The sequence below is a fragment of the Manis javanica genome, chromosome 15 (genome assembly GCF_040802235.1).
Source record: "Manis javanica isolate MJ-LG chromosome 15, MJ_LKY, whole genome shotgun sequence".
Taxonomy (NCBI): Eukaryota; Metazoa; Chordata; class Mammalia; order Pholidota; family Manidae; genus Manis; species Manis javanica.
Genome location: NC_133170.1, coordinates 20,624,620 through 20,638,692, shown reverse-complemented (window position 1 = coordinate 20,638,692; position 14,073 = coordinate 20,624,620).

The window sequence follows — 14,073 nt, the reverse complement described above, 5'->3', positions numbered from 1 at the left end:
CACAGTACTGCAAGGTGGTAAGGTCGTGCTGTTTCAGGCCACTGAGCTTGTAATTTGCTACAGCAGTGAGAAAACTAATACATAAGGGGAATGCACTCTTCTTAGGTATGAAGGGGAAATAGGACAAGTAGGACGCTGCCTGGTTTCCTGATTCCTCCACCCTCAGCTCTAGGCAGGTAACCGATCTGTCCACTTCAGAATCTGTTTCACTGCCACTGGGGTCGGTTGTGATCCTAGCAGGACCCCAGTGTGGGGTTATTGAGAGAAGATTTATTGAGTATTAAACCACACTCCTGCTGCCCGTGCCGTGTGTTCCTGCACCCCTTTACCAGTGCCTGGCCTCTTGCACGGGTGACATGGCTTCATTCGGAGCCCAGTGTCATGTCGTGTCTGCCCCTGTCTTGAGATTCACGTCGCTGATCTGCTTTTCCTCCAGCAGAAATCGCTAGAACTTGTGCCTCCCCAGCCCCCGTGCTCGGTTCGCCCTCACATAGCTTCTACTTCTTCCTCTCCTCTACTTCTCGCCTGCTTGCAGTTTTGTTTCCTGCCTCCTGTGTGACAGAGGGAAAATGTATTAAAATGATGTACTGGCAATACCTCCCTTCTTGTCTACCAGGAAGAATGAATGCTTTGTGTGCTCCGCTCAGTAGAGGGCCTCTGTTGACTTAGGCAGGGTGACTGGCAGTGAGGAGAATGAAAATGCTGAGAGAGACGGAATTGCTCTCCCCACCACAGGATGAGGGCGATATTTGGGAGAAAACTGAAGATCAAGAGAAGAGGCAATAGAGATGGGTGAGCCGGAAGCTGTGCAACTTTTGAGGAAAGAGAAACTCCAAGCATACTGAAAAGGGAGGCTCTTATATAATGTGTAATGTCATAGTCTCTTTGGATCCCTAGGCAACATTCCCTGAATGGTGGATCTATGGAAACTTGGATGCATTCAGTGCTGAGGTTGGCCTTCAGGCAAGGGCAGGATGACCCCAAACAGCCCAAATCCTTTCAGGTGGCGGGCGTGAGGAACGAACGGGACAGGAAGGGCGCAGAGCAGGCTTCCCAAGCAGGCCTTTCAGCAGGCATGGCCACTCAGCACTCAGGAATTCTTCAGAAGGGATGCAGAGCAGTCCAGGAAAGAGAGATAGGAGAGGGCATTTATCTTCCTGCCCCCTCCTGTCTCCATTTCCCTTGCCCAAGGTGTGCTTTACACGGAGCTGAATCCCCGGAACTCCCAGGGGGTGTCCTCTGGCCACCCTGTGACCACTCAGGAAACTGGTTTCCTTCACTCTGTAAGCAGGGAGTGACTCATGTGGGCAGGACACTGACAGAAAGAAAGGACAATGGCAGAGATCTGAGAAGGCTGAGAACTTGGTCTCTGTCACTGAGAAAAACGTCTATTTAACTCTTGCTTCTAATTGTGAACCATGTTTCCAAGTGCATAGCTGATAAGCGTGGAACTTGTGCCTTCATTAAAGACATACGAAAGCTATTTGAGAATGGGAAGCCATCCCAGTGCTAACGGATACTGCCCGAGAAGCCTTCCCTGGACTTCCAGAATATAACCGTAACACCACAGTCCCACTACACAGCAGCTTCTACCATCTTGGTTTAAAAAATCAACTTATTTAATTTCCTAAGTAATTGTGGGTAAAATTGCAACATTTCCAGAATATCTCGCCTGGCTTTAGTACATCTGCATATCAACAGGCACTCAAGGGTGGAGAGAAGTATGGCTTTAGTGCATTTGCATCATTCCTCAGGGGTGGAGAGTTCATCTTCATATCAATGTGTAATTACCTGGGCAACCGAGGGCTTATCTGTACCTGAGAGGTGAGGGGGGTGCCGGTTTTGCTTCTGCTGGAGCAGGAAAGAGAGACGGTCCCAGACTGGAGTTTGTAAGCAATAAATTTATTTCTCCTTTTGACTGATTTCGGTTTTTAGAGGTATTTTGCCCTGGACTTATAGTAATGCATGCATAACTTTTACAGGAAAAAAAAAAATTTTTTTTCCCCCCAAAATTGTCCTTCCAGGTGTCCTCCAGGTGAAGGGATTTGCATTAGTGTCATACCTCTGCCCTGAACTGAAGCAGGGTACGACTTGATTGGTAGGTTTGGGGACAATAGAGTGGGCCTGCTCGGCTCTTCCCTGCCTGCCCTCCCCCTGGAGCCCCGCCTGCATGCAGTCTGCTCCAGGGACCAGCTGATAGTCCCACGCTCAGGGAGGCAGGTTTACTTTGGCCTCAAGCCGCCGGACCTTATTCTGCAGCTTGGTGTGAGGAAGCTCTTCTGACTTTCATATTAAACTGCATCCTGCAGCCCAGCTTTATCAGGAGCGAAGTAATAATTTGGCCTTCTCTTTCCATTCCTTTATCTTATTTCTTAATTTGCTTTGAGCTCAGAAAGGGAGGAACTGCGCTGTTCGCTGGATACTCCTTCAGTGCGCCAACATGGGATGCGTGGGTCGGGAAATTGATAAGTTAAGAAATAAGGAGCACAATTAGGGTGAAGCAAATGATTACACGTGGAGTGATGAGGTTTCTGGAGTGGGACGGGTCAGCCTTGGCCCTAGGGTCTTGAGTTTAGAGTGGGCGCAGGACATTTTGATCTTGGCAGTTTGTATAGCCTTATATTGGGCCAGGTAGGTTTGTATAGCGGTGCAGTTGGCTCTTAACAACTGTGGCCTGGGAAGAAAGAACTTGGAAAAGCTACTCTGAGGCAGTAAGAGGGCCTTGGCAAGGGTACAGGGGCCATGAGAGGGTCTTAGCAGGGGCCAGCGGGCTGAAGAGGCCTTAATAAGCAGTTTCAGCTGAGGCAAGGATTCAATTATGGGGAGAAAGAAGCAGTCTTTTCATATACCATCCTCTTAGATATTAAAGAAGTGGGAAAGTATTTGCTGTTTTTAAACTGTCGGGCAGCTGGGTTCTCTCTGAACCACAGAGCCTTAGTGAGAGATTAGTTTTCAGTGTGCTATTGCTAGGTCTAGGTGGGTCATGTCAACAAACAGCCCTAATTTTAATTCCTCTTTTATGTTGTTTGGAACTGTCTTCAAGGGCAAAAGAGGGCAGGGTAGATGGACGAAGTTTGCATTCATGTGGCTCAAGAAACACTCCCTCTGCTTGTCCTCAAGGCTGCTAGAAACTGGTTATGACGGAGAAACCCTCCCCAGGTGATGGTTTTCTTAGGCCTAAGGAATTCCACAGAAAGGCAGTGGAAAAAGCCACTGGAGTACAGGAACAAAAATGCTTGCTCGTCATGGTGGGAGTTTTATCAGACAGAATTCACCTGCATCGCAGCACTGTGGTGCAGGCACCTGAAGCTCAAAAGAGACCTGATAATTAAAAGGTTTTGAATATCTGGGTGGGAAAGAACAGCTCCTCAGATAAGATCTGATGACTGAAGGTGTTGCCATTGCACGTGTCTCCACTTTGCAAGAAGGCAAGACCCCCTCAGATATCTAGCCTGAGACAGCACCCAGGTGGTGTTTCCTGATGTGGTAAATGCAAGGGGCCAGGGTGCAGAAATTAACCTGTACTAGATTTCTCCTAACCTGGGTTTTAATGCACAGGACACAGATTCTGGGCTCTTGGTATCAATCAGCTGGCATCTTGGTGAGGTTATAATCTCTGCAACAGTCTTAAACAACCCCAAGGACTGCTGCTGAGGATGTATTTTGCTTGAGATATCTATTGGGAATTAGCTTGTTTTCTGAATTTGGTGGGCATAAAGCTAGGGCTATGATCATTTTGCATGTTCTAAAGCTACAGACTCTTCAGGAAAACAAAAAGGCACTTCACAGAGTGGCTGGTATTATTTGCTAATTTGGTGGCCCTGTGGGAACTATCTCCATTCCAGTGAGATACAGCTTAAGCTGCAGTTCTAAAAATCCCTGAACTCTACCCAGAAATTGAAATCTCCTGCAGCTGAGATGGAGCAGAATAAGAGTTGAGGAAGATGGATTTTGGACTTTAGTTTCTTTGGATTTTAAACTCATGAAAACAAGATAATTTTATTTTGAAATTTACTTTCTTTGACCTTTAATGTCTCATGATTTTGATTTCATTTCTTGGACATTACTTTTTTCCTAGACATTTGATAGAGGGAAGAGGCTTATGGTAAAAAAAATTTTCTTAGCATTATTGGCATTTTGTTATTGAAGTTTTATATATATTATTATTGGAATAGTGTACATTTGTCATTTAATCTCAGCGCTGGTCCTCTATTATGCTTTGTGGACAATATGGGTAGGCATAATGAAAATGCATCATAAAAAAATGAATGAAACTTCAGCTTTGGATAGAGAATGGCACTGAACTGCTTAATTAATATAGGGAACTATTTTGTAACATTTTGTGCACAAAAATCTCTCCTGTCTACCAGTGTCCCAGGGAGGATACTAAGTTGGTTGATATAAGAAGGAAGGGCGGCCTTGTGAAGATGGGGCAGGATTGTTCTGATAGGCTACTGAGATCTTCTCTTGAGATGTCAGACACACCTCTAGTTGACACAGGCCTAATAACTAAACCATTGGTCTGAGAATAAGAGTCAAGGAAGCATTAGGGGGGAATAATTCTTTTTTATTTTTTTAAATTTATTTTTTATTTTGTTATCATTAATATACAATTACATGAGCAACATTGTGGTTACTAGATTCCCTCCATTATCAAGTCCCCACCACATACCCCATTATAGTCACTGTCCATCAGTGTAGTAAGATGCTATAGAATCACTACTTGTCTTTGTGCTATACTGCCTTCCCCGTGCCCCCCCATGTTATGTGTGCTAATCATAATGCCCCTTAATCCTCTTATCCCTCCCTTCCCACCCATCCTCCCCAGTCCCTTTCCCTTTGGTAACTGTTAGTTCACTCTTGGGTTCTGTGAGTCTGCTGCTATTTTGTTCCTTCAGTTTTGCTTTGTTCTTATACTTAGGGGGGAATAATTCTTAACTCTTGGTAATACTTTCTGGTATATGTTGAATAATGGTTCCCCAAACGTGTCCACATCCTAATCCCCAGAACCTGTGAGTATGTTACCTTATATGGCAAAAAGGACTTTGTAGATGTGCTTAAGTGAAGGATCCTGAGGTAGGGAGGTTTACCCTGGATTACCTGGTGTAATCAAAAGGGTCCTTATAAGAGAGACAGAGGGGGCGTCAGAGTCGGAGAAGGTGACAGAAATGCGAGTAATGAGCTTTGGCTGTGGAGGAAGAAGCCACAAGTCAAGAAATGGCTGTCCCCTAGAAGTTGAAAAAGACAAGAAAATGGATTCTCCCTCAGAGCTTCTAGGAGGAGCCAGCCTTGCCAATACCTTGACTTTAGCCCAGTGAGATGGATTTTGGACTTCTGACCTCCACAATTATTAAGGAATAAATTTGTGTTGTTTTAAGCAACTATGTTTGTGGTAATTTGTTACAGGGCAGCAAGAATGAATACACTTTTGGTGTGAAGGAACTAAATATCTCTTGTGTTTTTGGAGAGGGTGCTTAATCTGACTGGTAAATTCTGGAATAATAAAGTGGGCATGATTGACTGGTGTTATTCTCCTTCCTCTTTGGGTGCCAGTCAGCCTAAAAAAGTATGTGTTCTACTTCCTGCAGCCACCCATGTGATAACACCTGTCCCAATCAGTGTTGCTGGGCCTGGTTGGTTAGATTTATATAGTTCTGTGGCTCAATATTAGTAAGCTCTGGATTTCAAAGAAATGTGAAAGTTTAATATACAAATAAGAATAACCTTAGAGCTTATGGAATTGATTGTTGAAATAATAGAAGGGCTAATTAATTAATTTGCTAAAGAATTAATTAATGAACCAGAACGTAGAGCTATAAAATTCTCCCAGAACATAGCCCACAGTAGGAAAGAGATGTGGAAGAAAAATGAAGATACATAAAAGATAGATCCAAAATTCTAATTTTCATATAATTAGGAGTTACAGAGAGAAATAAGGCCTTTAAGTAAATCATTCAAGGAAGACTTGCTTCCTCAGATTAGAAGGACCTACAAAGTCCCTACAAATAGCATGAAATTTGTTAACTGAAGAGATAAAGAAAAAAGCCTTAAAATCTTCCAGGGAAAACAAATAGAATACCTACAAAGGAAGGAGAATCAAATTGGCATTAGACTTCTCATCTGCAACACTATTAAAAAATATCAGTGTGATGCTATTTTCAGTTTTAAGAAACAATAACTTTTAGTTTAGGATTCTATTAGGTCCATTCAAACAGAAGAAAAAGATGGCGGGATTTTTCCTATCAGACATCCACCTTTAATATAAAACTGTTGTTAAAACAATGTGTTAATAGTGCATAGATGAACAATTAGACAATTAGGGACAGAATACAGGCTCAGAAACAGATTCATCCATCTATGAAAACTTGATTTATATAAATTTGACACTCCAGGTCTCAGAGAAAGGATAAACTATTATATCCATGATGCTGGGACTTCTTGTAATACACAATGAGATCCTTGCTCACATCATATACCAAAAATGAATTCCAGATAAGGACCCAAAGTCAAAAGCAATTTTTAGAAGAAAAACTGGGGAATTTTTTTTTAGGGTGAAAGGAAGTAAACAACTCAAACCATAAAGGAAAAAAAAATTGATAATTTCAATAACATTAAAATGGAAAAAATGCTTAAAAGACATAAAAATTGAGACATCACAAACTAAAAGAAGATATTTGTAACACATGTAGCCCATAAAGATTAGTATCCAGATTACATAAAGTACTCCTACAAAAAAAAAATACAAATAACCCATTAGAAAAAAACCAAAAAACTATAAAAAATATACAGAAAAGGAAAACTAAATGACAATAAGATGATAACCTTTTATTAAAAGCAATAATGTGATTAAATTTTTTAGCCAGTTTGGCAAAAAGTAAATACAAATGTAATGATACCAATTGTTGGTGAGGGTGTAGAGACAGAGGACCTGTTATCCATCTTCGGAGGGAAGGTAAATTGGAATGTCCACTTTGGAGAACAATTTGGTAATGTCTAAAAGAGTTATAAATGCAGATAACCTAAGGCCTAAGATTCCATTCTGAGATATTTACTCTACAGAAACTCTTGCTATAGGAAGTCGACAAGACTAGGACAAGAATGTTTAAACCAGCATTGTAAAAATGGAAAATTAGAAACATACGTTAAAATATACATCAATAGGAAAATGAGCAGTTTAATTGGATTCGATTTATAATAATACTACTACATAAGAATCTGATTAGATTACCATTAAACTTGAGTTGCACATTCAAAACAGGGATGACTTTCACAAATTTAGTGTTGAATGAAAAAAGCATGTTAAGATGTCATTTATGTAAAGTTTAAAACAGGCAAAAGAATACTATATATTGTTTTAGGATACATGCATAGTAGTTAATGCATGGAATGATAAACACCAAATGCAGGATAGTGTTTATCACTCGAAAGAAAGGAGGAGGATGTGATCGCTAGAAAATAACACGTTGAAAGAAGCTAACTCTAGAGGATTCGAATCAGAAAATTAAAATCGTAAACATATATGCAAATATATGTATATATAAATTTGTCTATCTACCAGCAAGTGGAGAAATAGCATTCTTTTCAAACATGCATAAAACATTGACAGAAATTGAGCATGTCAATTTCCCAACCTTTATGCCAAGAGAGACTAAGGATGGGCCAGAGCCTTAGGGACTGTGGCCTGATTCCCACCAGTGCCCTTGTCTGAGGCTCTAAGTTCCTCTTAGTTTGTACCTCAACAAGGTGCGCAAAGATATTTCTATATGTACCATAACACCAAAACGTTTGGGAAGCAGGTACTTGACCATAAAGAAAAGCTCAACAAATTTCAGGCCATATGCTATGATTATGATGTAATAAAATTAGTAACAGGATAAAAAGAACTGTCCTCAAATCTATATACTTAAAAATTAAAAGTAAAAAGAGACATTAATTAACCCTTTGATTAAAAAGAAAGTCAAAATAGAGGTTAAAAATTATTTAGAATTGAACAAACAGGAACCCTAGTATCAAAACCCATGGACAGGGACCAAAGAAGAAAGTCTATAGCTTTAAATGCAAATTTTGGAAAACAAGAAAGATGGGAAATAAGTCTTTCTTTAAACTCAAGAAGCTAGAAAAATAACAAAATAAAAGGAAGGAAATAAAGATAAAATAAGAAACAAGGGGACATACCTACATCCTGTACTTTATTTGCTAAATCTGGCAACCCTAAAATTATTGAAAAAAGAAAATGAAGAGCAGGTTCTTTAAAAAGACCAAACAATTAGATAAACTTTTAGAAATTTTAGTCAAGAGGAAAGAAAAGATAAAATTAATGTTGGCATAGAGACATAATACAGATACAGAGGAGATTTTAAAGAATTATTAGAGAATACAATATATAATTATACCAATATATTTCATGAAATGGGCAATTATTGAAGATAACCTAAATTTCAAAAATCAATCTGTAAGTAGAAAACCTTGAATATACCAATAACCACAAAAGAAATTGAAATGGCTGTCAAAGGAATACCCACCAGAAAGGCACATGGCCTAAAAGTTTTATGATGAATTCTCCCAAGTACTCCAGGAACAGCTAATTCGCATCCTACCCAAGCCTTCCCAGAGCATAGAATACAATGGAAAGCTATGTGATTCATTTTATAAGCTTGGCTTAACTCTGATACCAACGAGGTTAAGGACAGTGCAAGAAAAAAACAGGCCCAATCCTGTATGGGAACAGAGAAGAATCAGCCAATACTCAGTAAATAAATTTAATTTAGATGTGTTCTGAAAGAATAATGCACCATGACTAATTAAACTATATCTTAGAATGCAAGAATAGTCTAAGTTAAGAATGTTACTAATTTACTACATAAACAGATTCATTCAACAAATGTTTGTTGAGTTCCTGTTATATGCCAGGCACTCTTCTGGGAACTGGGAAAACAACAGTAAACCAACAACTGAAAAAAAAGTTTAAATCAACTTTATTTACAAAACCTTATCATGAAATCACAATTCTATAAATCTTTCATTTTAGTAAAAACATAATCACTTAAGTAATAGCAACTTCCTAAACTAAAAATAAGCAACAATTCCAAATTCATTTCAAAAAGGGATAAAAAAAAAAGTTGATAATTCAGTAGCATGATTGAAATGTGCTATTTTAGGACATAGGGATGGTGGAGTGAACTAGTATGTGGGAGAATAAAAGGAAGCAAACATTTTGGTGGATGGGTGATTCTCATCTTGTTGAAGGATGTGGTAAGCTGGACAGAAATCCTTTGATGGGAAAGGATTCTTGAGCGGTCCATATGTGCTTTCTAGAGAAGCAGAAGAAGGAGGTCCCCTTGGAGCCACTGGTGACATAGGACTCAGCATTGGAGAATAAGGTGTGTGAAGGTCCATTGTATGTGTTAAGTTAGCTAGGCTATGGTGCCCAGCTGTTTGTCAAACACCAGTCTAGATGTTGCTATGAAGGTATATTTTAGATGTGATCTATATTTAAATCAATAGACTGAGTAAAGCAAAAAATTACTCTCCATAATGTGGGTGGGCCTCATCTAATCAGTTGAAGGCCTTAGAAGCAGAGATGGAGATTTTACAAAGAGCCAAACCTGCCTCAAGATCGCATTGTCTACTCCTGCCTGCCGTTCCAGCCTGTAGATTTCACACTCACAATCTCATTATCAACTCTTTCCCAAATTTCTAGCCTGCCAGCCTGCTCTGCACATTTCAGACTTGCCAGCACCACAATTGTATGAGCCAATTCTTTAAAATAAATCTTGTTTTCTTCTCCTAATGGTTTTCTGGAGAATCCAGCTAATACAAGGCAGAAGAACAAAGAGCGAAGGGAAGACCCTGAATGGAGAGGCATGCAAAGATCTGCTCTTGATGGAGCTGACCTGGGGGTGAAGGAGTTTGCTGGAGAATGCTCTCATACTGGCAATGAAAAAGCCTGGGCGATTGCATGGATTTTGATTTATGTTCTATGTATGCTTGTAATGCCAGTTCTCTATCACATCTGCTTCACCACCAAAGACAGATTAGACTCATGTGGCTTTTCCTCAGTAGCCTCCAGAATTTTCTGCTGTCCGTGACTTGTCATGAATCCTGGCCTTTTTAAAGGATAACTCTGGACCATCTTAATTTCTTAACATGGTTAATCTTTTCAAGAATTTCACGTTTCCCTTCAATTAGTTTGGAGGCTCACATAGTGAGCTTCCCCTCCTTGCTTGGTTGCTCTTTATGCAGTTTTTTGGTACTTGTTTTATTGTGGCAAAATAGACATAACATAAAATTTACCATCTTAGCCATTTTTAAGATACAGTTCAGTGGCATTAAGTATATTCACAATGATGTACACCTATTGCTACATTTACTACATAAACAGATTCATTCAACAAATGTTTATTTTCTGAAATATTTCTTTCCATTTCCATATATTTTCATCATCCCAAACAGAAGCTCCATGCCCATTAAACAAAAACTCCCTATTTTCCCCTCCCTTCAGCCCCCAGTAACCACGCTTCTGCTCTCTCTCCATGAATTTGCCTAATCTAGGTCCCTCACATAAGTGGAATCATACAATATGTGTCCTTTCAGCAGTTGCTTTTTAACTGACTAGAAACTTCTTCAGAACAAGAGAACCATGGAAATCTTCAATGATTGTTGCCCACACCATCATGTCCGAGGAAATTTGAAGAGATTGGAAGCTGGGCTCCTGTTTTCAGGCAATAAGACCACAGTCTTGTGAGCTTCTCCAGGAGAAGCCTGAAGCTCAGCTCTGAGGCAGTCCACAGTCCCTTGGTGGAGCCCAAGTCCACCACAGACCCGCCTCTGGTGGCTGTTGGCCCACTGAACCACCAAAGGCCCCCCAGAACCATCCACCACATTCCACTGAAGCCAGACCTACACTGACACGTGGGACTGTGTGTCAGAGGAGCAGGCCCAAGCTCAGAGGCTCATTGAAAAAGTAGCCCCTTGCTCATTCCCACTCACCCTTTACACATAGGTGATTTATTTACTCAACTCCTTACTGAAAAATAAAATACGGATTAGAAAACTGCAGAGAAGAAGAAGTTATTATAAAGAAAACATCTTTGTAACTACCACCAAGTCAAGAAATAGAACCTTGTCAGCTACCCCAGAAACCCAGGTATGTGTTCCATCCCATCTCAATACCCTGTCTTCCTCTACAAGTAACCACTCTTGATATTTTTTGCATCACTTTATTGAGATAGTATTGACATACCATGTAATTCACCTATTTAAAGGGTATAATCCAGTGGTTTTTAGTATGTTCACAGGGTTGTGCAAACATCTTCCAACCTTTATAGTACTTCCTTGTACCCAGTGGTACATGGTACGGTAGAGGATATATTTAGGAAAAGCAGGATAAATGCTTGTTCTGTGCCTTATTTATCAGTTTTCAAAGTATTGAACTGGTTTTCTTCCCTCCTTCAAAGGCAATCAGTTCGTTGGAGGGTTATTTGTTTGCTTTTTGTTTTAAACCATTATGAACTCAAGGTTTTAAATATATTCACTAGGTTTCAACCCATTGCAATTATTAGTGAAGCTCAAATTGTCCCACCTTGACTAACATTTCCTCCTGTGTCTCTTTGATACAACTCTGGTTGTCTTTGATAGCTTCCTTGTTATCTGGGGTGATGAACAGCTGTAAATCACATCACAGACTTTGGTAATTCAAACAAGGAGCTACTGATGTAGGTATGGATAAATAAATTAATAGAAATAGGGAGACTTCATAAGGTTATGCATCTGGGGGATTTCTGCTGCCAGCATCTACTAGGAACAGGTTCCTAGAGTTTATATTGGATCTCATTCTTCATTCATTCAGTCATATTAAAATGTGTTGGAGGGGCTGGCCCCATGTTCAGCTCCAGTTGCTACCTTGATTGACTTAAGCCAATCGGTTTATCTAGTCACCTTGTCCCTGGTGACTAGTTTAGAGATGAGCATGACCAGGGTCCATGAAAGATAAGAAGATATTCCCTGGGGCTTCTTGGAAAGAGGTTGGGATAATCGGTCTCTCATTTGGAAGGATATGTTAACTTTCTACTTTTTACCGTTCACAAATATTAACTGAAGTGGGATGAAAAACCTAGAAGAGTCTGTTATTGTTATTAGAAGACACAAAGGCCAAAAGCGATATCAATAAACTGCTAATTTGATTACATGATGTCAGGACTTCAAACACCATGAGTAAAAGTAAAAGACAAGCAACTGAATTGAGGTAAATGTTTGCTACATACATAACAAGAATTAGTGCATAGTAAACCTTCTATATGTGGGTAAGAAAAAAGGCAATCCAATAGAAATACAGGCAAAGGGCATAAGCAGATAATCCACATAGGAGGATATAGAAAAAGCAAAAAATACAATATAATACAATACAAAAAAATCCAACCTAAACATATAAAAGTTGCTCAACTTCACTAAAAATCAAGGAAGTGCATTTTAAAATTGCAGTGTAGTAATCCATAACACAGATGTACCAAAGCTTAAGGAGCTTTTCCTATCAATGAAAATTTAGATTATTTTAAATTTATTACATACAATGCTCAGTGAGCATCTCTGTCTTGCCTCTATCTTGAACCTATCGCCGCTTTTGAGATATTAAACCTTGTAAACTTAAACCTAGAATGCGATAGCAAACAGCCTGGTATCTGGGCCCCAAACAGGAGTTGCATATTATGTGAATGTATTCTGAAACTTACCATCACAATGTTCTTTGGATTTTATTCTTAATCATGTGCTTCATCTAATATACTTAGGGACTACAGGAACCTTTTCTGGTGATTAGTTCAAACAGTCAGAAATTGTTCTCTTTCCTTGAAATAAAGCTGATTGAAGGATTACTATATCTGAATAGCTGTAGGATTCAAAAACTCTTTTATAAAGACTTACTTTATTTTTAGATTTAAAAATATCTACGATCTCTTTTGGATTAATGGTCTAAACATGCATGTGTCACTAGAACCGTACTTTTTCATTTATCATAGCTACAGCTTGTTTGTTGCTCAGTAGATGTATGTTCCAGGAAAAGGAGATTGTTGACTCTCTGCTCAGGAGGGAAAGAAAATATTTATTAAAATTCAAAATATGTATGTCTTTGGTCCCAGCAATTCCACTTTTATGAATCTAGAGAAATACTCATCAGGGATATGCGCACACATACACATGCTCACACACAGGGATGTTCATGGTACCATTGTTTGTCATAAACAATTTACTTGAAAATATGATGTGTCCATCCAGAAAGGAATGGGTAAATAAATCATGACCTGTCCATTTGTTGAGTGACAGCTATGTGTATCACCTTGGAAAAATGTCTTTATAAGAGAGGGTCCTGGCAGGAAAAATAACTCACCCCAGACAGCTCAAAGGAAGAGATTTTAAGGAAGGGTTTATTGACAGAGGTTGGCAGTGTTAAGCTGGCAGAGAAGGGATGGGGGACTACCTACAGAAGAGCAATAGTGGGAAGCTCTAACCATTCCTGGGCTTAAGGTACAGGGAAAGGACATATATAACAGGAGGCCAGTGAGATTTGGAACCACAGAGGTAGGGCCACCATGCACCTGCAGCCAATGAGGGATACAGCACCTGCAGAAGACAGAGCTGAAGGCAAGGTGGTGGTGGTAGGGCGACTGGTGCGGTGGCAGAGGGGTGGCTGGGACAAAGGGAGGGAATGCTCTGACTTCTTTCTTTCCTTTATGCTATTGCTTCCCATTGGCTGAACCCAATCAGTGGCATCTGGCAAAGGAGCCAGAGTGGGGCAGTCATAAGGGTCAGCCTGCTGGGACACAGAGCAGGCCAGAGAGAAGGGGCAGAAAGTCATTGATGGGGATAGGGAGTGATTGGCACAATGTTTGTGTTTCAGTTAAGTTGGGGAAAAAAGGTGTGTGTGTGTGTGTGTGTGTGTGTGTATACACACACACACACACACACACACACTATATACACACACAATATATACAATATGCTATTTTTGTAAAAGAAAAATCACAACACAATTGCATAACCATAAACATTATGTAAGAACACACAGCAGAGCATAAACTT